General features: G+C 39.2%; 1 long non-coding RNA gene across 3 annotated transcripts in view; it reads right to left on the bottom strand.

The window, feature by feature from the left end:
- Window positions 1–25,818, bottom strand: part of LOC120733436 — a 66,169-nt gene that overhangs the window by 10,424 nt on the left and 29,927 nt on the right. For 2 of the 3 annotated variants that reach the window (XR_005695826.1, XR_005695825.1), the window contains exon 1: window positions 21,048–23,565. This is a non-coding gene — a long non-coding RNA (uncharacterized LOC120733436). Of the gene's footprint in view, window positions 1–21,047; window positions 23,566–25,818 lie in introns of those variants that run through there. The other variant, XR_005695824.1, reaches the window with a different exon arrangement.

Genomic DNA, 25,818 nt, shown 5'->3' on the forward strand with positions numbered 1-25,818 from the left:
ACATTTGCACAACTATGTATTGGTGTGTCATAACTCTACTGAGGGTTGAAAAATGGATTTAGTTAAGTGCAGGAAGTATTATGTTTAGCTCAGGGCAAAGTGTTCTGTTGAGTTATAGCAGCCGATTACCCACAGCTCTGGTCCGAGGACTACATGGGGTATTTGTTTACACCAAAGGAAATGAAACTATTTCCATTTAACTGCCCTGATTATTGGCCTCCTTTGCTTCATTCCTCAATACATGTGAAATGTTTCCTACTGTTACAATGGGTATCTTTGCTCTGACCACAGCAAATAGAGGAAAAAAAAACCCCCTCAGAGCGAGGAAATAAAAAAGGTGTGTATTACGTGAAGCATTGCGGACGAATCCTGTTTTCCATTATGTCTTCGTAACCGAATGAGTTTTTATGCAGAGGTGCTGATGCAATTAGCTGTTCCCCTCCTCACCGTGTGCCAGATCGTGCTTCGGTTTCAAAGAGTCAAAGAAACACTATCTTGCTCCAATTTCTGGAGACCTGTGCTTAATTTGGCCTCCTTTATCTAACAGAGTTTTTCTTTTTCAAACACCATGTGGTTTGCTTTTGGTTGAATCCAAATAATGGACCACAATGGCGAGCAACCGGGGGCTAAGAGACTGATGTTTTAACTGTGATACATCCACATTTTTATCTCCCACTTTAACAAGTATATCCTTAAGAAACCCCACTGCTGCAGAGACCATTATCTATGTTTCAGTTATGAATAGAAAAATATCAATGCTGGAAGCAGAGAGAAAAATAGAAATGTGGCCCTTGGTTTTTGAAAAGAGCCGAGCATTAGGTTGAGCTTCTGCGACGTGCGTTGGAAACACATATTTTAGCCACGTTTATCTCCATTGCTTGACAAAAGTACTGACAAAAGCTCCATATCTTGATTTCCAAGTGCATATACAGTATTTCGGCATAATCCCTACCAGGAGTGAGTGCCGCGCAGAGAGATAGAGGGAAGGTTGTGGGCAGTGGAAAAAACGATGAGGTTGATCCCTCGTAAGCTGGCCCATGGCCTCAACCCTGCAGCATTTATCTGAGCAGCAATGGTAGTGAATCCATCACCAATCGCACAGATAAAAAGACACCCCTGCTGTCCCTGATTCTACTGCCCCCTTGAGGAAACAAAATGACAAAGGTAATAAATGCATCCAAATGCATCATTACACTCTGCGTTCAAGGTGGTTGTAGGTATCAGTCATTTTTACGAGGCTCTTGTAAAGCACACACTTCAGCTATAAGTGAAATGCTCTTCTCTGCTATTTTGCAACACAGATTATGTGACACGAGTAAAAAGGCAGGCACAGTTTATTCAAAGAAAACAGACCCTGTGCCTTTAATTTTGCACACACAGTGAAGTAAAGACAGAAAAAGTGTAAGAAATACACCCCCGAAATCGGTGTTCAGTTTTTTATTGCTGTGGCCATTGTCTTACAGCTTCGGAACAAATCTGCGGAGCAAATCTACAATCTACTGTCTCCTCAATATTAAATTGTTACCCACCAATTACGCGAAGCACAGATGCTTCATCCAATCGGCAGCTGGTGTGCTGTATATTTCCGTTAATATTTCACATTAGCCTGTAGCGCTACATAATACCAGATGATTGCTTGTCTGTTATGGTATACGATGAGAAGTGTTCGGGGCTGCTAATGTGAGACGTCTCTGTTTACCACTTTGATGGATGGCCTCCCTGATAGGACCTGAGTTACGTTCAGGGGTGTCACAGGAAAAAGATGACAGATGGGCCCAGCTGTTTAAGATATCGACACTTTGACCAGACCATGAAGACATTAATCACAGCATGACTAAGCAGCACGGTGGGAGAACGGGTGACTTCTCTTATTAAGACACAAGTCGTGATGGTGGGAAAACCCTGCGTAACACACCGTTCAGTGATCAGAAGTTATAAATATTATGGCGAAGACAATGCAGAAGCGACCCAAGGAACTTGTAACATGATTAACCGTCACCAGAGATTAGGGGCCAGTAATAAAGATAAACGGGGGGGCTGTTGATGCTGTAATATGATATCAAGGGATGGCAGCTATCCAAGAAGTCAGTGTCACAATGAAAAAGAGGGCACTAATGGCTCTTTGGGATCTGAAGACTCACTCGCACCACGTTGTCTCGTTGATAACACACAACTGGTACTAGTCTCGCCGGAAAAGATGCTGCCATGTTATTTCTATATTGTGCCTCTCGATTAAATATTTATCCACCTTGAGAGCATCACCTTGTAGTTTAGTTCAAAGACATTTATCCCTGCTACGGTGATTTCTGTGATGATCCTCTTTGATACTGACAATTATTTGAGACGATAGTTTCTGTGTCGATATGTTTCTTATACATGTGATAATTACAAGACAGTGATTGGCTGTGTTTTAGCTAAATATTAAGATGCACAAGTCATATTTAAAGTTTATTTAAACTTAAAAATATTTTGGGATTATTTTACTGCAGATTGATTACAGTGCAAAACTTTTCTTCTCCTGTCATAATTGATGTTAATTTCAATGCCTCACAACCTGCACAAAAAAGTGACAGAAAAGACAACAGAAGTCTGGCTGACAAATTAGACTTGAAATCGTTCATTAACATAATGTCTAGAAGTTCATTAATAACGCCGTTTTAAATTATTCATGGTCTTGTTTCACTAGATACAGCATGTTTCCTCCTGCTGAGCTCCACATCTCAATTGGCTAAAAATGGTATAAAAAAAAAAAGAGAAGTGAGAGAACGAGGGGATGAAAATAAAGGAAAAAAATGAGAGAGAGAGAGATCACAATGCACACAAAGACGGGTCATTATTTCAGCACTGCGGGGAAGACAGTTAGACACTACTTTGTTCTGTTCAATTTGACTCTGTGCGACACAACATGCAACCACAAGCGTAAACCAGCGTATACCTTATTTAAAAAAAAACAACAACAACTATGCATGTCATAAGTATGACTGTTTGACTACCCACGGAGCTGTGTATTTGCTGCACAGCTTGGTATACTATGGATATCCCACTGTTGTGATCAAATAGTTACTTGGCCAGCATTCGTGAAAATATGGTTTCACACCAGCTGTACCACCGTTTCAGACATTACAAACTTTGAAGCAGCTCCTAGCTGTTTGTGCTAGCCTACTTTGCTTTTCACCTTTTTTCTCACAGTGATTTTTACATGAAATGAACATCCTCTCTGGTGCACGTTTCACTTACCCAGAAAAGCACAAACCCCCCCAAAGTGATCAGTTTGCTCGGATCTTACAAATGCTTCATTCTATAGAAAAGCACTTTGATGCTACAGAACCCAGTGTCATCAAGGACGGCGCTAACATAGTAAACAGCAAGAGAAACAATGTTTCTTTCCTCTTCCTGAACTGGAATAAAAGGGGATCTCATTTTTCTTACCATAAATATTATCTCTGGTAAGTAATTTTGTGACTACAATTTGATCAGACATGCTTAATATTCTATTGAAATGCCACAGGCTTTGGCAAGCGCCCACTCAACATACCTGTGCAAAGGAAAGCCATCTTATATTTGAAATGCTGAATAGTGATGAATGAATGGAAAACATATCTGCATGATTTTTCTCTCAAACATAGTTTCATACCGGGTGCTTAGCAACATTGCAGCTGAGCAGATAAAGGAGGAGGCGAGAGAAATCCTCGCTGACAGCTGCTTTCTCCAAGCTTCTCCATGTTGTAAAGATGTACCCTCAGAACTGTATTGAAACAACTGACCCCATTGTTCCCAGTGTAATTAAAGAGACCACAGCTGAAAACACTGGGCCACATGGCCAAAAGGGGCTTTCCACACTTTTTCAGCATGCTGTCCACTGTAACGTTATGAAGAGCCACGAACAAAAGCTTCTTAAAATCAAAGACTCCATAACATTTTAATTTATGCATATATGACCTTTTGTGTTGATTTCAAATTCTGCTGCATAAAGAAAAAGAGGTCCATCTTTCACGTTGAAACAACGTCTCAATAAATTTGCACTTGGGACACTAGGCAATTGAAAATGGCCCATTTTTTCTAATCATAAGCACTGCATGAGACTACTTGGTTTTTGTGTTTAGATTTGGTTTTAAAAATGCTAAAGCAGATTACTTGTATTTTTCTCTTTTGTCAAGCTTAGGGAAATTTGGAAATTTGAATAAACAGTGAGCAACTCTTGCAACATACAAATTTGTGCTGCCATAAAGGCTCATTTTCAATTAAACTTCCAATCTCATTTATCATCGTAAAGGCATTTCTCCCTGATTTAACTGATAAATCTCAACAACTGTAACACAGCTGTGTTATGGTGCTGCACAAAATTTCAGTGCCTGCAATCACGTTCCACTCACTCGTCCATGAGCCTCTGTCTGCAGCAGCTGTAAATCGAGTAATTTCACAGTAGCATGAAAAGTTGAAGACAGGCTTAGCAACAATGTCAAGCGAGACACGGAATCACATTCATCTGCCGCTGTGACTATTTGATACATATCTGCTTATGCTTTGAAAACAGACACTATATTCCTTCTACAACCTGAAATACAGAATGTCCTCATTCTGTTAGCCAGATAATGACCCGTCCGACTTCAAAACAGTCTGTTCTAATTAAAGTCCTGGTCCAAAGCGACGCTACATTCCAGGGGCAGCAATCTGATGGAGCGCATGGATTCACATGAACCAGGCACCATCACAGCAGTCTTTGATCTCCAGGGGATTCATTGGATGTCAATCATTCAGCTAAGCTGGTTTTGATTTTTGGTGCACATTTGTTTTTGCAAATTGTGAATGTTTTGTTATTTCCACTAAAGACAAACAGTCTGGCATAAATTAGAACGATACAAATTGTGCATGTGTTTATTTGGAAAATTAAAATGAAACACTGAATATTTTGGCTTCACCAGTGGGAAGAATGGTTTATTGCAAAAAGTCACTGAAGAGATGGTTCACATTGTTTCTGTTCCCATAAGCTTATAATAGTCTTTATTGGAGCTTTTATTGTTCTAGGGCCATGCATGAGGCACCTAATACAAATAACAAGTCTATAATCCAATAGACATGTAATACATATTGTGAACAATACAAAGACAAATACGAGTTGGAGTGACAGCACTGTACGTCCTTCCAGCTGTGGCCTAGCTGCAGCTACTGTTAGCATCTATTAGTCGTGTTTCTGGAGCAGGAATGCAGCATCAAAAAGAGGCACTGCACACTTGTCTCTCACATACTGCAGTGGATTTGTCCTCCTGCTACTTTCAGTTTGAACTGACTTTTTACACTATTTGCAGGTCACAGTGGTTTGTTCACACTGGGACAATGGGGAAAACTGGAATAACACCAGTGCCTTCAGTTATCATTGGCTGTTTCTCTCAAAGTGTGATTGACAGACAAAATAACACATGGGGCATCTTCAAGAAAACAGCAATAGCTTGCGTTACTGTTTTGACTCCAAAGAAGTATGCTAGCATCGGACTGTTTGAAAGACGTATCACAATTTAGCGACTGTTTTTTTTAACACTGTCGAAAAGAAGTTGACAGGTTTTTAGGATTCAGTTAAGGTTCTGCAAAGAAAGACATTAAAGCACAGAAAGTACAAACAACAAATCTACATACCAAAAGCCCAAAGCACATTTGCCAAAATGTTTGGGCTTGGTTTTTGTTTGGGAATGTTTCACATGCCATTTTGCACATTATAAGAAGATTTGATGGAGGATTTGGTCATGAGTGAAAAGGTAATTGCCCCATTTTTGGTAAGGATCCGACTTCAAGACCACCGCAGACATGGCAGTTTAATTTCAGAATGTTCCAAATTACATTTTGCACATTAAAAGAAAATATGATGGAGAGTTTGGTCATGAGTGAAAACAGGTGCATAGTTTCTTGGATTTGGCTTCACCTCCGATGTGGGAGTTTAAGAAAACTTTACGCTTGGGATTTTAACCGCCATGGTAGTTTCAAGAGTATAATTGCAAAATCTGATAGCATTTTGCCAACATGATGCTTCTGCAATATAATAAAACGGTGATCAGTCTGACTTGAAATTTGGCACAACTCATCCATGTGCTTTCCCAGGAAGGATAAAAGCAGCAATCAGCTGAGCAGGTGTGCGCTGATAAATATCTGGACCGGATGCAGTTTTCTAAATTTGTCCTGTTTAAATAAAATAATGAATTTAGAGGGCTGTGCTGTTTTGGTAGATGTATGTACTTTGGTTATTAAACTTGAGTTCATCTGCTGCTTTCGAACAAGTAAGGTGGTGCTGCTTAAAGCCCATTATTGTCGCCCTGTATCTGCAGACACAGTGGTAAAAATGTTCTTTGTAAAGGCGGTTGCATACTCGAGCCCGTCATCTTTCACTTCAAGGCAAGGCTATGAAAACAGCTTCATAAATGAGCAGTTAAGGTTCTTAACAGCTTTACAGCACACGTTAAGATGTTTGCCACATAATTACATACTGCGGTGATTTGAAAATAGTACACAGCGAAATTATAATTTTTATCGCCTGTCCCCTCCATTCCTCAGAGGGTTTGTCATTCCGTTAAAAGAAATGATACCAAATCCCTCCAGAAGAAAAACAACCGACTGTGAACCATTATCAGACAAAAGAATTGCTTTGACCAGTGCATGAAACGCCACAAGTTTAGTTCTCCTGTCTTCTGCACACACAGACGTGCTCCTATGCAAACACCAGTTTGAAAACTAAAATCTATATATTCCATAAATTAATGGAATATATAGAGATGAATGCTTCTGAAATTCTAATGGCCATTAAGAGTCCAAGAGGTGCTACTATTTTCTTTTGGGAGGTTTGAATCCCTGAAGCATAAAAAATGAACATAACTGCTTAAATGTGTTTTGTTGATTTTCAATGAATCAACCAGCTGTGCCTCTGTGCCCAACTCACCCAGATGCCAGAAACTGTTACGAGGTGGACAATACTTCACTGTTCTGTGATTAGCCGATACATCAAAGTTTATAACCTACCACATCAATTTTACTTGGGTAGATAAAAAAAAAAGGAAACTGACAAAAGCACATAGTTGCCACGCATTTATCACATCTATTATAAATCAGCTACATTTTCATGTTCACTTATCTTTAGTGGAACATTTTAGTTTTCCAAACCATATATTTCCCATTCTGTTATAATCAAACCATTCCTGTTTAATCATAACTTACTTTAAGTTGGTGTTTTTTCGTTGTTGTGTTTCTTGGATGTGGACAGAATGCATGGTGGGCCTATGATGTTTGTATTCACCTCCAGCACCGGGTTAAGGACGCAAATCATACCCATCACATTATGGAAAAGTGCTCTGAGCTAGTTTTGATCTTTCGATATTTAGCCAAGGTTATCTTTGGCCAAATGAGACTAAAGTGGAGACGCTACATTCGGAGAAAACCAAATGCAGCATATCAGCACATCTCACAGTGGAGGGCCAATGATTTGGGCTTGTTTTGCACCCACAGGAGCTGCATACTTTGCAGTCATTGATTTAACAGTCAACCATGAACTCCTCTACACCAAAATATTCTAGAGTCACTGCGAGGCCATCTGTCCGGCAGCTAAAGCTCGGCCCGATTCGGGTCATGCAGCTGGACAGTGACCCCAAGCACAGCAGCAAATCTGCAACAGAATAGCTGAAAATAAAGGAATCAAGCAGTTGTAATTCCCCAAAGTCAAACTTTAAATCGGACAGGATGTTGTTTTATTAACTGCATAATCACCAACGTACCTATAGTTACGCTTTAAGCCAAGCAATTTTGGACCCCGAACTAACCATCCAGTGATCTTCCAAAACCACGATGTGAACAGAATTTAACAATTGTGATTATTTCACAAGTTAAACCCTTCACTATCATCACACCTGTCCATGTGTTTTCATTTATTGTACTCCTCATAAAAAGTTGTATTAAATCTTTGTGTCAAATTTTGTCTGACGCTGACTTTTGCAGGTATTTGAATCAGCCGGAGATCAAATTTGAAGATGTGCCAGCAAGTGTGAAAAATAATGTTTCTTCCAGCGTTGCTTCACTTTGGAAAAGTCAGTTTCAGCCACCTGACAACCTAAAGTACATTTCTGTGCAACAGCACACAGACAGGCTCTTATATGTGTGTGAAACAGACAGATATGTCTTAATATTAACACTAAGGAAGCCACCTTTACAATATGGACTCCCACGTGCTAATGAGATCACTTCCTCCTGCCCAAACTCCAAATTATCACCGTGTCACTGCAATTGATTTGAAATAATGTTATCCATAATGTTACAGCAAGGATTGATAATTTCAGCAGGTAATAGACCACTGCTACAACAACCCACACATTTCATTATTTTTAATTAGACCCACCTTTTTAGTCCATTAGCACCAGCTGCTACACCAGTGTGTTCAACTTGTGAACCTCTTTGCTGCTGATTAACATTACCATCCTCAGACTAAAGGCCATCGTGTTTTTCAGCATTTTCCAATTCAGGAATAATGGAGAGATTTCAGCCTTTCTCCCCTTCACAGCATACTAGATGGGCTGCCAGTACACCAAGGGACTAATAGAGACACAATTCTGGGCAATTTGCGGTACCCTGAACCTGAATCTTCGCAACAGGAAACAAAACTATAACTCCCAAGCAACTCCTAAACAGAGAACATTCATTGTCAACACAGTTGGGCTATGAGTCAACCAGGGACTATTTGCTGTAGGCCAGCTCTTGCCATCCAATAAGTGAGCATCGATAGCAAAATCACCTCTGCATTAAACAGTGCAAGGGGATCTGGTGATGTTTTTTTATTTATTTATTTTTTCCCACACGGTGAGAAAGTTGCTGAAAGGCTGTAAGAACAGAGTGTACTTTCAGCTAAAGAAAAAAGATGGGACGTACAGACGATTATTGTGAAAATTATGATAGTTTGTGATATAATCACAAAAAAGGAATGGTTCCTCTCAAGCTTTGGACACAAAATCCCACATTTAGGAAATATTTTTGAGTCCAAAGCATGTACTTTTGAAGTGAAAGCAGGTAGGTGTCACCATAGCAACCAGAAAAGCATAATTTTTAACAGACTGGCAAGCTCTGTATTTTATTCCAAACCATATTTTTTCTAAACTAAACCAAGTAGCTGTTGATGGCGAAACCAAGCCAAGCAACATCATAGGAATACGAAAATCATGTAAACGATGAGTATAAAATATTTGATGTGCATGAATAGGGCTCGGGTCTGATGACTTGCTCCTCCGCCATCGCTCCAGCCTCAAAAAACTTTTTCCTCTCTCTCTTGTCAATACATATTAAAGCAAACTGATGGAAAGTTGTGTTCAGGGACATGAAATTCTGTTGGGAATTTTATGCCCAGCAACACAAATCAATAGATTAAAGGTTGAGACTATTTCACAAACTACCCCGAGGCGGGGTTACATACACAGTGGTAGCCTGGCCATCAACAGTTACTGATTCCCAAAACATTACAATGATTAGGCAGAAAAGCAAAATGCAACTACACAAAAAACTGTAACATGCCAAGAGACCTGTGCTATGAAGCAGGGTTTAGGCTTAGTGGGGTAACTTGTTTATTGTTCTATAACCATTAATATGTGACTGTAAAAACAGGGCACCATCAGGCCTTAATATCAATAGACTCTCTTACCCACGTCTAAACATCAATTTAACCTCCCAAGACCCGAACTCTTCCACGGCATTTTTAATTTCTCTTTCATATTTGGGCTGATTGGGACCTGATGAATGTAAAAGCAAAGAATTACCGGATTTTTTTTATTTTTTTTTACCTAATTTTTGTTTCTAAGAAAAATAAGAGCCACATATGACAATATTAGTTTAAAATTTCGATAGAACAGTAGCAGTATAATGTCCTCGTAAGTAAGTGCATATCAGGCCCTTGTAGAGCAAAATTGAGTATTTTGGTCTAAATAACCCAAAATGTGATGTCCACATATGTGGACGCCAGGTCCTAGGAGGTTAATGGAATAACAGTATAATCCATCATATCCTTCTGTGTCTTAATGATAAACCTCTAATACTAATACTGTCCTAGTTTTAAAAGGTTAACACTTTATTAATATACTAGGCCTTTTCTGGTCTCATTGACCAAAACACTTAAATTGCACACACATGCAGTACACAAACTCACACTGCTCCTTTGGCTTCAGCAGCAAATTAGCTTTCAGCCTTTACAATGTGTTTAACGTCTTCATATTTCTATAATTTTATAGTTTTGTCTTAGTAAAATCAGTTGGTCAGCTGCCACTGTACTAATCAGCATTTCCAGTTAGGCACATGAATGCACATTTAGGTAGTTTTTATATATGTTTTATTTATTAAAAAATAAAGCAGCCCTCCAAAAAAAAAAATTAAAAATTAAAAACCCTGAATTTTACGGATTATATGTCATCTACTGGACAGCATCTTTAGTTCGTTTTTTGTTTTGTTTTGTTTTTGTTTGTTTTTGTTTGTTTTTTTACAACATTTCATAAGCTGACAAATTATCCTGGTTATGGCATCGCATTTCCCCCTCACATCCGTACTTCTCGTGTTCCAAAGAAAACAGACATAAATTTCTGGTTTTAGTCTAAACAAACCGATTCAAGAAGAATGTAAGCATTCATTGTCAAAAGTGGCATCTGTTTGCTGTACGTAGGCTGTAAAAACCAATAGTGTGACTGCTGCTCTATGTCCGGGTGAGGTCAGCGGAACAATCAGCTTCACCTCGGGGAACGGCCTGTCATCACCTGTGTAGTTTCTGCAGCACTAAGAAGCAATGATGTTTTAACAGCAACTGCAGTGGGACGTATGGATCTGGCAGACAGCAGGTCACTGTGACTCTAAGGGAGGTGACGGACCGATTTCTGCGGTGCTGGATGGAGTATTTCCCCAAAACAAAAGCCACCACTGCTTATGTTGGAATGAGTCTTGTGGTAGCAGTGTGTAATATCCTCAAGTTGTCGTTTTTTTTAAGGCTTCCTCTGTTATATTGTTTATTGCATTATTTCCAAGACAGTGATGGCATTAATTTGCTTTTCTACTTGGCCCTGTGAAGTTAAGCAGTTTAATTTCTTTCCATTTTTAGGTCCGACCCTTCTTTCATCTTTGGAAAGCCCCCCAGGGAGATGTGTCTCTGCTACTGACCTCTCTCCTGTCTTGAACATGAAAAATCTTTCTGCATACAGGCCTGATTATGCAAACACTGAGTCCGTTCCTCAAATGGGAGATGACTTGAACCTGCATAATTTCCTGAATATGTATTTTTTTTTTTTTTTGGTTGGATGATGAATAGGGAAACATGTTGTTGCTCATACCTGCCCAACTGTAGCTCATCCTTCTTCCTGTTACCTTGGGCCTAATTTAATAACCAAAAACTCACTCAGCCAACTGTGATCCTACTGTGCACCCTGATGGCAGAAATATGTGTAAACACCTGCACTAATTACCTTCTCAGGCAGATTATTTATGAAATGCATTAAAGCATGTGTAAAACGATTCATTGGTCAGAATTCGGAGCAATTTTTCACTCGACCATCCAAATATCTTCCAGCCCAAGGGAGGCAGAGCACGTTTCCAATGAAACTAAACGGCATTATCGCTTCGTGACTGTTTATTTTCAGGATTGTTTGCGCTGTGGAGACTAAACACGATTATCAAATAGACAAAGATGAGGATTGCTGTGTGCTTTAAATCAGACCACACTGATTGTTTATGTTAGATGCAATCTCCTTAATGTGTTTATCATCCTGTGGACATTGGAGGCTTTTTTCTTTTATGAATTTGACTAAATTCAGTTCAGACAATACCTATTTCTTAGGATCTGTATCTCTCGTTAATAACCTTCGCCTAGATATGCTTCTTAAATATTTTCTTTCATGAAGTTTGTCAGACTGTATTGACTGCACTGCAGGTGCTGGGTAGAGGACAAAATTAGCACGGCACTCAGCCTTGAGTGTTCAGGAGGACTAATTGAGCCAAAACTTCTCCGAGATAGACATCTCTGATTACATTACATCAGTGAAATATTCTTGTCTCACAAGTGTGCTGATACTGCAACGACAATGAACGAGACAAACCTCCATAATGATTAACAGTGGGTAATGATTTTACATATCTACTAATTTTCCATGTTTGGTTATCTTGTACCAGAAGTTACTGGGAGGCAGCCAAATTGATCGCGAAAATTTGTATTAATTTTCAAGCGTAATGATGAATGAATCAAATTTGAAGAGTCTAGTCAAATCCATTACTATCTCATCAGTGAAAATGACAACAGATAATAGATTTCCAGACCCCGCCGTTCAATTGGTGAATCATTTAATATAGTTTATACAGTTTAATTAGATCCACTGATAGCCTTTCAACAGACACAGAACGGTAGCAAAATCTCGCATCACGCCCAGTTAAAAATGTAAAATCTCAAACGAGCGCTTCACTTAAGTTACTGAAGGTTTTGCTTTACTAGAAAAGGTTTAAAGACATTTAATGACAAACAGACAAACCTCAGCACAGCTTCCTAAAAGGAAGGAGATTTAGCCACAATCTAAGCCTCTGACTGCGAAGATGGCGGCGAGACTCAAGTTTGATGCCACTGTGCGAGAAACACTTTTTATTTCTTCAATGAGATGAAAAGAGCTGGTTATCTCAAGCCGATCTACGGGAATGAGATCAGATCGATTCACATACTTTTTCTGGTGCATGATATCAGCACACTTCCAATTAGTTTATGATAGGCTACTACTGTTTGCCATGTGCACCAACCCACTGCCGTGCATCCCTAAATGCTGGAGCCACACTGCTAAGAACTGCTGAGCATTCAAAACAAATAAACAGCAGCCGGCATTTTCGGTTAATGACAGCACGCTTTAGCAAACCTTGTGAGCAGAGTCGCGTTGAGTTGTTTTTTTTCTAAATTGTGCTTTATTTTTTTTACATTTGAATATCAGGGCTGATTGAACAATAAACTGATGTTTCGCTCAACTGATAAAATCAGAAAACTGCAAAATCAAAAAGTCCTGTGACAACTGAGCCGCTCTGATGTGTGCCAAATATATTTAAATTGCTCTACTTCTTTTAATGTTGGTCTACTTTATGCTAAGACCTCGGTGCTGTGTGTAGGGGGGGAAAAAGGGGGGATTTTAAAGTATTGGGTCAGCCTTGGTTGTGGTAGATACTCTGGTAGAGTGCTAATGGACTGTGATCGGGATTGGGGGCAAAAGTTGGGCTGGGAAATCCCTAAAATCAATTTTATACTCAAGGGCAATCCAAAAATGTATGCAGCACCCAATTATTTAATATCTGAATGTTGTAGAATCTTAAAGTCCCATTTCCTGCTAAGGGCAGCAGTTACTGTACTGCAAATCATGAAAATGTGTTTGCCTTGACTTTGCATTTATTAGCTGGGTTTATTCGTGCTCTAGCAGGTGACAGCTAGTCGGATGTGACAGAGTGCAATATTATCCCTCAGACACAATCTCCGCAATTTCAGACAGCTACATCATGAGAGGATGATGTGTTTGAATTATTGATGCATTGTCAAGGTTGAGTGCATCATGCTTTTTAAGGGACTGCGAATACAAGGAAAGGGCTTTTTTTAAGAAAAGGAATACTTCAAAGTCTAACATCCCACAATTAGAGAGATATTAGTACACTAGAACGATATAATGATTACCCCATCTGAGCACAGCGAGGCTAAGAGATGTAGCTTTTGATGACCACAGAGAGCTGAAGAAAGCGACTTCTGATGGATCCTTCTATCTTCGCCTTGCAGTTGTAGCATTTGATTCATGAACGCTGTGGCTCCTGCACAGGAGAAGTGTTATAATTAACTATGAGGGATAAATGCATCACACGACAATTATCCTAATTACTTGAGATATTCTGGAAGTTCACTATAGCATCAGAGCTCTTCTCAGTGTATTTGTTTCATGTGGGTCCCTTGGAGACACTAAAACACAACCGCTGTTTTATTTAAATGCAGAGCACCTGAAGTTGAAGTAATTTATTGCATCCACAACTTCATTTACAAGAGGAAAACATCAGTTTCTGCTTGCACAGTTTAAAGAGTTGTGTCACTTAGTGGAGACTCTATTTATTTAAAAATCTATCTAATTGCTCTCACACAATTCGCCCTGTATTTTTAGCGCTTGTAACCCAATCGTCACTCCCTGTTCACCTGGCCCGTAGACGAGCCTGCAGGCAAGAAGTCATTTGAAATGTGATTTAAAAATCTGTGAACTTATCCTTCAAAGTGACTCTTTATATTGAACTCACAACAACTCAAAGTTGCGAGCATAATGTGTCTGTGTTGTCAGCCATATTAACAAAGTGAACACACCATTAAACAATGTCATTAACCACCGACTCATGCTAATGTCTTCGTTTAACTATCAATGACGCTTAGCTTACTGGTCTGAAAGGGAAATCTGTTTTCTGGATTATTAGTCCAAAATAGAAATTCAGTGAGCACTTCGAATGTTGTTGTGGTGCTTGAGAGGGTGGGGCACTGCAGTTAAATTGAATTGAAATAATTCAAATGGCAAGGATGGGCAGTGTAGGACTACTTGTGATTGTGTTTATTGATGTATTTGTGAGTGGTTAGCACGGAGTCAATGAATTGGGTGTTGCTTTTATACTATGTCCTTTGCAATATCCCATTTAGCATGCCCATCTAAATGCTAATAAGAAAAAGGCTGTTTTGGAATTGCTCAGTATAACTGATGTGGTAATTCACTGATTGCTAACTAACTGTAACTTTGTGGCAATTTAAACTTAGCATGACACCTGTAACGCTTTGTTTTTATGAAGATACTTTTGCAGCAACTATCATCGCTGTATTTTGAGGCATATATCAGACCAGAACTTTGTCATTCATCTCTTTTGAAGCTTCTCCACACTTCTTTCTCACCACATCGCTCAGATACCTCGCCACAGAGGCGACAGGATGCTCAACAAATATGACCCTGAAAACAACCAAAGAATATTTTTAACACGTTTTTGTTGGCACTGTAGTGACACATGTCATTATGACCTCAGGTCACGCTGTTCTTGCGCGTTCTTGACTCTACCCAGGTGAAGGATCAAAATCATAATGCTTAGTCGGAGGCCTTAAATCCTTCAGCTAGTTTAAAAAACATTGTTGTCGGCTCCTGTGACTTTAGTTTCTTTGTGACATTCTCATTCAGTGGCTATATTAATCAGCCTCAGCCCGTAGGCCCAAACAGATGGCTTTGATAACTCGCTTAAAGCGGTCCAAAACTCTGCAGATAGCGCTACAGTAAACTAAACATCCATCTTTGGCTCTACGCGTTCCATTCCCCATGCAAACAGAGTCATTATACTCACGGCTTGGGGGAAAGATTCCCTGTCACACAGCCTAACCCTCTTCTCTCAAGGATTTGGATCCTTGTCAGCTGTATTTCTTAAACTAGTCAAGTGACACTAATGTTAAGTGAGCGTTACTGGCTCCAGCCACCTTGAATATACAGACATTTAACCCGACTTTTTTTGTCATCTGTTCAAAGTGACATTAAAGCAAACTTTCAAAATCTGTTTCATTTATTCATTTATACTTTAAATTGTTTATTACCTTTAAAGCGTCGCCTATCGGACTTGAATAACGACGCAGTGCTTTTTACACCTCTGTCAGCCTGCATTTATTTTAGCACGTTTGCTCAAGGTAAGAGGAAATACAATCACTGCATGGCACAAACTTTTTTTTCTTTTCCTTTAGTCACAGCCTGTTTTATCTTGAAGAATTAGAGTAAAAATAGATACACAAAGTGAGCTCCTAATTAATTTAGGGGCTTTTTGGCTGTGTACGCCTCGTTCGTTGGGTTTCCACTGATGACTTTAAAGTACAGTCAGTTTAATTTAATGCTTTGCTCATCCATTTATAAGAACAATTACACATCTATAGCACTTTTGATAGATAGCCATCTCATTTCAAGGTGACTCGAGTATTTGAGAAGTAATACTGTATTTAATGTAGCTTCACAAATGACACTTCCAAATTGCTAAAATGTATGCAGTGGCTTAAGACAGCCGGCAGTCCTTAGTCACCGTGAAGTATGTCTTAAATTTAGCTAGTCCTGTATTCAAGGATAAAATTATTTTGGCATTTAGAAGCGAGTGGTTCTGCTCAGAGTTTTGAAGCATGTTTATTGTTATTTTTGTGTATTTTGAGAATGTGGGTAATGACTCAGCAGCCTGGAGCCCAGCTACAGTCAGTGCTGATTAAGCTTAGATTACTTCGTCGTACGGACACACTTGAATGTTTCCATCTGTAGGTCTAAGATTCACCGGAACATCTGCCTAAACTCTTTATATGTCATTGCCTTCTCTTGGCTAACATTCATTTTCTTTATTTAATAAACTGCTGTTGTTTATCACACACTGATTCATTGTCATTCAAGTGCTATCCTGTGCAGCAGTCTTCGCTCAAAACCCCCCAAATAAAGTCTGTGATTCATTTATTCATCTCATCTTTAATAACTCTTTTTTTTTTTAGCTTGTTTCCTCTGTTTCCTGTAAAACACTCTTTATAAATAATTCTGGATGAACTTGAGTTGACCCTCTCGAAACACAGGTTTACAGTGTACTGTACAAAGAACACATTTCATCGTTACTCATTTCTCTTTGAAGAATCTGAATGTGAAACAAACAAAAATCACAATCAAAATGTAAAATCGGTATAACGCCGCCACCACTGAGCACCGGGGTCTTCAACAGACCCTAACTGTCACAGTGTGTTAAGCATATGCACACCAGACACTTATGTGTCCCGTTACAGCAAATAGTCTAAAACACAGGAGAGTAAAATATAATTAGTGATTTTACTTGTTTCTGAGGTTATGTTGCCAATATTTTGCAAAGTACTGCATTTTGTGAGTCTTGACTGTGTTTGTTCATGACAAATGATGCCATGTAATATTAAGTATAAAGAAATATAGTTGAGAAAGTGAGCGTAACAAGAGAGGATGAGATGAAAGCATTGCTCTGATGCTTCAGCCATCCCCAAGTCCTCATTTGACTTCATCAGTCTGTCTGCTTTTCTTACTTTTTGGTAAAAGGCAGCTTACACAACACAGTCTTTATGCACATCTTTGTTTGGTCAGACTCACATACACTCTTTTGAAAAGGAAAATGCACCTTTTTCAGTTTCAGGGTTTTTCAGGGTTTATAATCTTCAAACAACCTCAGTAGAACAACATATAACATGTTACACGGTGTCATTATTCTTTTAACAAAAGCCAAACCAAGCTGAAGAAGCAGTGTGTGAAAAACTAAGCATAGCCCATGCTTCACCGGCACCTTTAGGACCAATAATAAATTTGCTGTATTACTTTATCAGTCTCTCACATCACTGTGGAGGAATTTTGGTCCGCTCTTCTTTACAGCCTTGCTCGAGCTCTCAGAAAGGACTGCTGCAGCATTTCAATCGGGTTGAGGTCTGCACTTTGAGCCACTGGAACACCTTGATTCTTTTCTTTTTCAGCCATTCTGTTGTAGATTTGCTGCTGTGCATGGGATTTATTGTCCCGTTGCATGACCCAATTTAGGCCAAGCTTTAGCTGTTGGACACATTTCACTCTAGAACACTTTGTTATACAGAGGAGTTCATGGTCGACTCTGACTGAAAGGGGCCCACGTTTTGCGGCTGCAAAACAAGCCTGAATCATCATCCCCCCACCACCATGACTGACAGTGGGTTTGAAGTGTTTGCACTGATATGCTGGGTTTGGTTTTTGCCTAATACAGAGCTGTGCATTATATGGTCTCCACATTGGTCTGTTATGTCCAAAGGACATTGTTCCAGAGGTCTTGTGGTTTGTTCAGATGCAACTTTGCAAGCCAAAGCTATGCTGCCAGGTTCTTTTTGGAGAGAAGAGGCTTTCTCCTGGCACCTCTTCCAAACAAGCCATACTTTTTCAGTCTTTTTTATCTGTACTGCCATGAACTTAAACATTTAGGATGCTAACTGAGGCCTGCAGAGCCACAGTTGTAGCTCTTGGGGTTTTTTTTTGCAATTTGTCTGAGTATTGCATGAGCTGACCTTGAGCTGAATTTGCTGTAATGCCTACTCCTGGGAAGATTGGCAACTGTCTTTAACATTTCTCACTTGTATATAACCTTTTTTCACTTTCAGAACAGTGTAGTGAATTCCACATTTTACTAACAAACAAAAAATCCCAAGTTCGATCCCAGGAGGAGATGCAAATCCCTTTGTGGCTGCGTCAGGAAGGGAATCTGGAATAAAAAAAAACCTGCCAAACCAAACATGCATAGCAACCCACTGTGACGACCTGTAGTGAATAAGGGACCAGCCAAAGGTAGCAGTGGGACTGTAGAATAAGGAACTTAAGTTTGTTTAAAAATGGCCTCATAACCCTTCATGGGTTGATGGGCAGCAACAATGGCTCCTCTAAGATCAATGCTGATGTCTTTCCTCCTTGGCTTTACATTAACACACAACTGAATGCTCTGGACCCGAAAACTCAAACCTTCTCCTCTTACAGAGGTGCTCACACTTGCTGATGATCAGTTCATCAAGTGCATTTAGCAGCACCTGGCTGCCTGTTTATCCTCTGAATTCCTTACGGGTGTAATGCTTTGTACATGGTGGCTTCGTTTTTGTGGAATAAATAAAATCACGGTGTAAAATCTAAATATCGCATGTTCTAGACCAGGTTATATATTATTATATCCTGATATGTTAAAATGATCGAAATGAAAGAGTGTGTACTTTCTCTTTCACGTGACTCTATTGGTACACTAACAAATTCTCACAAAGACAGTAAAACATTTGCACCTCAAAAAAGTTCACAACCACAACCAACTTCAGAAAAAAAAAAACAGCGTTACAGAATCACGTAAAGCACCGAAAAGATGTCTGACGTAAAAGATTTGGCTGTGCACCTTTAAAAGCAATTCCTTTTTCTCTGTTGATTGTGAGGAGCTATGTCCAAATATACACCCACATAATAAAACTGCACTTACACCCATATTTTAAAAGATTTTTACGTGCGCAATTTGTTTTTCATGGCAAAAAGCTGCAGCTATTAGGCCAGTATTCAAATGAGGCAACAAACCATATTTCTCTCACAAGACACTAGCGTTGTTTTTCCCCGACCTAGCTGTATACAACTATTACAAGTACAAATTGGACACAGCTTCATGGAATCCTGAAAACTGGGCAGAGAGTGACTGGTGGGCAGATGGGCAGTGGATAAAGTCTTTTATTTCCACCATTGAGCAGCTCCACACCTTGGATAATAGGAGCCAATTCAGTTCAGCCCATAAAAAGGTTTATCAGTTCCTGTCAGCATGCCCTGCAGGGGTGAGGCGACAAATAACAAGGTAGTGAAAAAGAAAAGTGGTAGGAGTCCAGCTCCCTAACCTGTTCCCCTGTGCCAATGGCCATCTGCATTTTCAAAAAACTCTCATTTCCGCTCATGACTCGAGATAGGAGATTAGAGAGTTAAAAGTCATGTTTGAGCAGCATTAGAAGGAGATACTGAGGTCACGTGATGTGAAGATGCTGCACTCCGTGCATCTTAGCAACGTCACAAAATGTCAAGCACTTTGTAGGCTGCCTGGCAAAAGAGGACTCGCTGTGAGCGTTACGTTTCACCGGATGGTCGATTTTAGAAAATGATTCGATTAAAATTAACATCGTATTTACTGATGTATACAAAAAATAAAGATACAGAGTTACAAGTTGTGTGTTTTAATCATTTGACTGAAAAGCTGCTTTGGCAACAAGGTTAATGTTCTTTTGATATTTATATTGCTAAAATAAAATGAGCGTATTTAAAATGTTTAATGATTCGATCAAAGAGGTACACACAGTCTTCTGTACTTCAGAATATTTATTTCTGGGAAATGATTCTATTGAAGTGCAGGACGATGAACAAACCGTGTCAAATTATAGCCCTCATCCTGATTTGACAAGCTTGTCAGATCCAAACTAAATTTCTGTCTCTACCTGTATATATATTTTTAAAGTGACCTCAAACCCAAATAAACCTGGAGGTTCTCTCCAAAAGCCAAAAATAAGGTTTCACTATAACAGACTAGATTTAAGGAATTACTCAGTTTGAAAATAGATGTTTTTTTCTGTCAAAATGTAGGCGACTTTCACATGATGCAAAACTTTGATGAAGAAGAAGAAGAAATGAGACAAGGTTTGTTTTGTTTTTTTAAATTCTACATTGCATTTTATGTACAGCAAATAGTAATTATATTATATAGTAATTAGATAGTACTATATATATATATATATATATATATATATATATATATATATATATATATATATATATATATATATATATATAAATTGTATCTATCTCTCTCTCTATATATATATATATACACACATATATATGTGTGTGTGAGAGAGAGTATTATTTTTTTCCCCCTTTTTGAGAAGTGTTGGGAGCACAGTCGTGAGAGCTCCTCCACTGCGTTTGCCTTATGCTTGCTGGAATAAATTGGTACCATATGGCACGATGACAGGATCACTCAATCTTCTGTGTACCTGAACACCACATTAATCATTTTTTGGGGGATATTCTTTCCCTTTCATCACACAGGAATTTCCAAATAGCCCCTGCCTTTATTTCTCTCACACATGTAGTGAATTTACATAAACAGAGTACACTCTGCCCTTGTTATAAGCCAGACTATTTGCCCAAGTTGGAGCAGGAGCAAAACAAAATGTTAAGGTTGGGTGTCAGGTGAGACTTTCTTCCTCCTAAACATCTTGACTTACTTTGATTGTGAAACGTTTAGAACGAGGCGCATTTTTAAAATAAATCTTTTCAGATAAACCATAAAATTATCCACATGTGTGTATGCAAATAAATAACTGTGGAAATACACACAAATCTCACACATCGCTTTTTTATACAAGTAAATAAATAATAAGTGAATTTTTAAAAGATTTCCACAGATGATCAAATGTTTGCACAGATTTTTTTTTTATCAAAGTAATAATCATAACTGTTACTTTAAATGTAATTATTTGCACCTACCTTTATTGAATTGCTATGATGAAATTCCACATGTATGAACATAAAGCTCCTTCCACTAATTCAGCCTAAGAGTTTATAGACAGAGAAAGGTGAAGTGAGTAAAAAAAGGGTGGAGTGGCCCAGAGGTGAGAGAGACGAGAGAGAGAGAAATGGAGAGAATGAAAGAGGGAGAAGTGGGACAAAAGAGAAAGAGTGGTCTTTATAGCAATGTCCGCTTGATGAATCAGACATGTCTTATTTGTTGGCTGCACTGCCAGGGAATTTGCATTGATTATTTTCCCCTCAACAGATACATTTAAATCAATGTGGCACAGCACAGCCAGAATAGTGTGAGAAAATGTGCTAGGCACACAGTGAAGCCCGGAGCTTTAACCTTGGTCAGACAGGAGGAGCCACAGCTCCCCCTTCATGCCAAACAGATGAGATCAGGACTGAAAGCAACTCTGAGGACAGCACCATCTCTGATCTCCCAGTGAAAAAACAATCCCCCTCCTTCCACCCGTAATAATATTTCTACGGGCCAATATGTCTTCATTACACTGCAATTTTTCATATGCAGATGTGCCAACTAGTGTTTTCCCCTAGTTTTACAAAAGGATATATTTTGCTTTACACATCACAGTTTTGCTTTTGTTCTGCTTTTTTTCCTCTCAACACTTCTTAGAGGTTGCTTATAAAATCATGTTTTTATTGCTTTGTCTGTCTTTACGCATGCTTTGTATTTATAGTTTTTTTTTTTTCAAGAATACAAAGAGGTCAGCAAAATTAGTTTGTTGTCATTTAACATTTACAGGAGGAACTGCTTTATTCGGCTCCGTATATCCATGTAACTGTATCTGCTTTGCAGTGGTAGGTATCAATGTGGTTTGACAAATGCAAAAAAACATTTTCCAGGCTTTCCTTATTTACAAGGTCCAGAATAGACTGTTGCATATTTTCTAAATGTTATATTAAATGTGAAATCCCATCTTTAAAACACAGCTCAGGTATGATTTGTACTGCAAGTATTTTTCTTTCCTGAGAGAAAAAGCAGGGTGTCAAGACTTCTTGAAATACGCTGTCAAAGATGTACTTTTATTTGTAAAAACGAGCTTCTCAAAGACAACAAATGCTGTATTTTTATGAATAAATAAGCACGATTTGCATCATCCTTTCACCACTCTATGGTGACAAATACACTGTTGCTCAGTAAATGTATTTGATCATCTGGTATTTGCAAGCGAAAAGTAGGTTAGGTTATTATTTACTATCACAGATGCGCTGGCTTTAATGCAGACCCAGTGTGGATCACTGCTAATGCTCCATCACAGGGTCAGGCTTAAATAACACTTCGATTGAAGGTTTTTTGTCTCCTGTAATAAAGTCCTGTGCTGCCCTCTTGCAGTATGTTAAACTATGTGATTGCAGGGTGCCAGCAGCGTGACATGTGAAATTAACATGTTGCAAAAGGCAACGTCTATTGTATGTTTCTAGTTTAAGAGAAAATCCGTTTTTCATTAATGTTGTGCTTTTTTCTTCTTCTTTTTTCCCCCATTTTCCAGATTTGTAAGCTGTGGGCTCTAAATTATGAATTTCACATTCTAATTGGATTGGCTATTTTTAACACGCATGCCCAAGATGCACACATACACCACAGACCACTCCTGCTGCCTCTCTTTTCCTGTCTCTCTCATTCCCCATCTCATTGATAATTTCTCCTGGAGCTTCAGCCTCTCACAGTGAGATCAAAGTGCCTGTCACACACTGCCAGTGGAGGATGGTTCAGGAGCATCACCCTACAATATATTATTCCTCTGTGGATGATGAAAGAGTGTGTACTGGGGTGGAGATGACGCTGTTACGAGGCAAATGCAGCAGGGGGCATGATATTAGGCAAACCAATCCACTCCTGGGCTGACCGTTACATTAGGGCTCTAAAGTTAAATTAACCCCTGAACGTGTTACTGGCAAATACGCCAGCATCTCAGAGAGATTTACTGCAAGTGTAAATTTGCTGCTGCGTGCGCTGCTACAACAAGGACCTTCATTTTAGAAAAAGAACAGGAAGTGTAATGATTCCTATTTTGAGCCCGTTTTGATAACAACTGGTGGCAACAAATTATGCAAAGTTTGCTCACTATTTTTTTTCTTGCGTCAAGTTGTTTGTTTGATTTTTTTCCTCTTCGAAGAAAAAAAAGAAAAGAGAGGCTTTCCAGTATCTCCTGACTGTCTCTCTTTTCTCTGAAAGGCACATCTTAAGTCTGACTAAAGCATACACTCGTCTCTCCCCTAGGGTGCAGTGGCAGCGGTGCAGAAAAAGTGAACTGCCGAGGACCCCACTGTTTAGCAAACACTCCTACTGAGGGGAGGAATTAATTATTCAGAGCCGAGGACCAAGGCAGCCCCATTTGATTGCACCACAAAAGAAAGGTCAGAGCTTTTCATATGAGGAACCTCCTGGTTGTGCATCCTGTCAGCTGAGGGGACGTGTGTAGGATATAGGGCTGAATGGCAGCTTGGCTAACGGCTCAATTAAAGGGACACAAATTTCTAGGTGAGTGTGTTCACCAGATATGTGGCAAACAACAGGTACAATGCAATTTCACTAAAAAAAAGAAAATATGATTAGCAGCAGAAGAGAAATGGGTGATTGTGCCAACTCTGCAGGAGCTGGAGCTAGAGAGAAAGAAATACGCCTATTTTATTTAGGAAAAAAAGAAGAATGCTGCTGGTGAGAATAATTAAAAAGTTATGACCACTGAAATCAGTTTTTGTATAAATTTGAAAAAAAAAAAAAATCATTTCATTTTCCTTCTTCGCAAGTTAGCAAATGATCCATTACCGTTTGAATTGTTAATAGGCAATAATGGACTTCACATTTAATTAATAACATATTATTTAATTTTGTGCAAAATGACCTTCTAAAGACTGAATTATTAGCTTTCAAATACTGCAAATACAGTGTGGACACTTGTGGCAATTAATTGAGTCGGTGAAAGTTTAGTGCCAGGCTCCCCATAGTGTGATCGTCTGCATAATCCGATCGAATTTCACCAAGAAAGCCACGCGTTTTTTCCCCAGTCATGGTAAAATGCCTGATTTTCATCGAGTCCCTTCTCTCCACTCTAAATTCACAATGCTTAGCTCACAGAACAGACCATGAACATAGCAGTGCCGCAAAATCCAGCTACAGCATCCTTGGGGTTTATGGAGTAAATCTGCTGTCAAAGTAGAATACTGTTGAGGCCTCTTGGTCCGTTACTGTAGGTTATAATCTCTAAAAACTATGGACTAGTGAGCCCCAGCAGGGTGGAGGATGGGGCCGGGAGAGCAAATTCTACAACCATGCAACAGGGGGTGCCTCTTCACTCACTATTGGTGAGTGTGCGCTCCACACCAGAAACCAAACAATTCTATTGGCTCTCTTCAACACACTGTGAGCCAATCATGTATGGCCCAGCTCAACCATTCCATAGAAACCAGGCCTGCACCAGTAATGACATCAACTACTCCATTGAGCTCCAGTCTTCACCCAGTAACTCACACTATAGTGCTCAGTGTGTCTGCAAAAGGTCAAAAAGTAAAATGACAAAAATGTGAGGAATGCAACCTCACAAAATCAGCAAACTTTGAATGTTTTTAGAACATAAATATAAAAATGTTGTGTAAAAAGAAAAAAAATATCAGTGGTCTAATTGCAGGTAATCAGTCAGTAGGTTGTGTGTGCTAACTGTGGTGTCTTCACCTTAACAGTATGAATTAGCTCATTGATTTATGCTGCTGGAGCATTATGGCTGAATAGACAGATACAGATAGTAAAGGGGATAGGTCCTTTCTGGGATGATTTCTTGCAGATGGTTCAGCCATTACATCTTAGTCTCTCAGACCATTAATTTCCCAGGTAATAAACCCCTGTGTTGTTAGCAGGTCCCCTCCCCCCCTGCACCCTGTGCCGCGGGATGCAGCCGGGTGTAGCTTGTGAGTAGTTGCCAAATGGAGATGACAGTTTGCTCCATTGTTCATCAGTGAAACCATGGAGCCATGCTGAGTCTATAGCACATGGATGAAAAATTAAACTCAACACCAAAAAATTAACGTGTTGTAATACAGTGTGTTATTTCCCCCCACAGAGATTTCTATCACTGCTTCAGGTCCGCCTCGAACGCGTCCAATAGGGCTTGACAGATATAAGATTTTGCAGACATATTTAATATTGAAATTACAGACAGATGAAATTTTGCGTCAATATTCTAAATGTATCAGGACAGAGAGGCACAGGAAAAAGTAATTAGACATAGACACCAAAGTCCTGGGTGAAGCCTCATGTTCCAATTTAAAGTTTTTATTTCCACTTTCTAGATTTAGAGATTCTCACTTACAGTAATCATGCAGTGTCAACGGAGATCTCTGTATCTGCTTAATTATTAACATACAGATTTTTCTTTTTCTTTTGCTTGTTTTTCTGCTCTGCTTCAATTTCTTCACAGAAGTGAGAGGAAATATTAAATTACTTTTCCCCCTTTAATATGGGCTCACTAACTTCTGGATGCATCGCATGTTTTTATGAGGGATCGCAAACAGCACAGGGTCTAAACTTACCGTAAGCACCTACAAATTCAGCTGTATTGAAAAGTATTATATCCTTTCACTAAAGCTGAGCGGGTTCGGTTCATGTTCTTTTCAGACAGACGTAGTGCAGCAAAGAAAGGCCAAAGCGAGAATTTATTCAGGATGGCCCAGGCATTATCTGCAATAGTGAGTGAGTGTAACCCTTATCAACTTTGAAGTCAGG

Source organism: Simochromis diagramma, unplaced genomic scaffold, assembly GCF_900408965.1.
Source record: "Simochromis diagramma unplaced genomic scaffold, fSimDia1.1 OVJJ01000334.1, whole genome shotgun sequence".
NCBI classification, from domain to species: Eukaryota; Metazoa; Chordata; class Actinopteri; order Cichliformes; family Cichlidae; genus Simochromis; species Simochromis diagramma.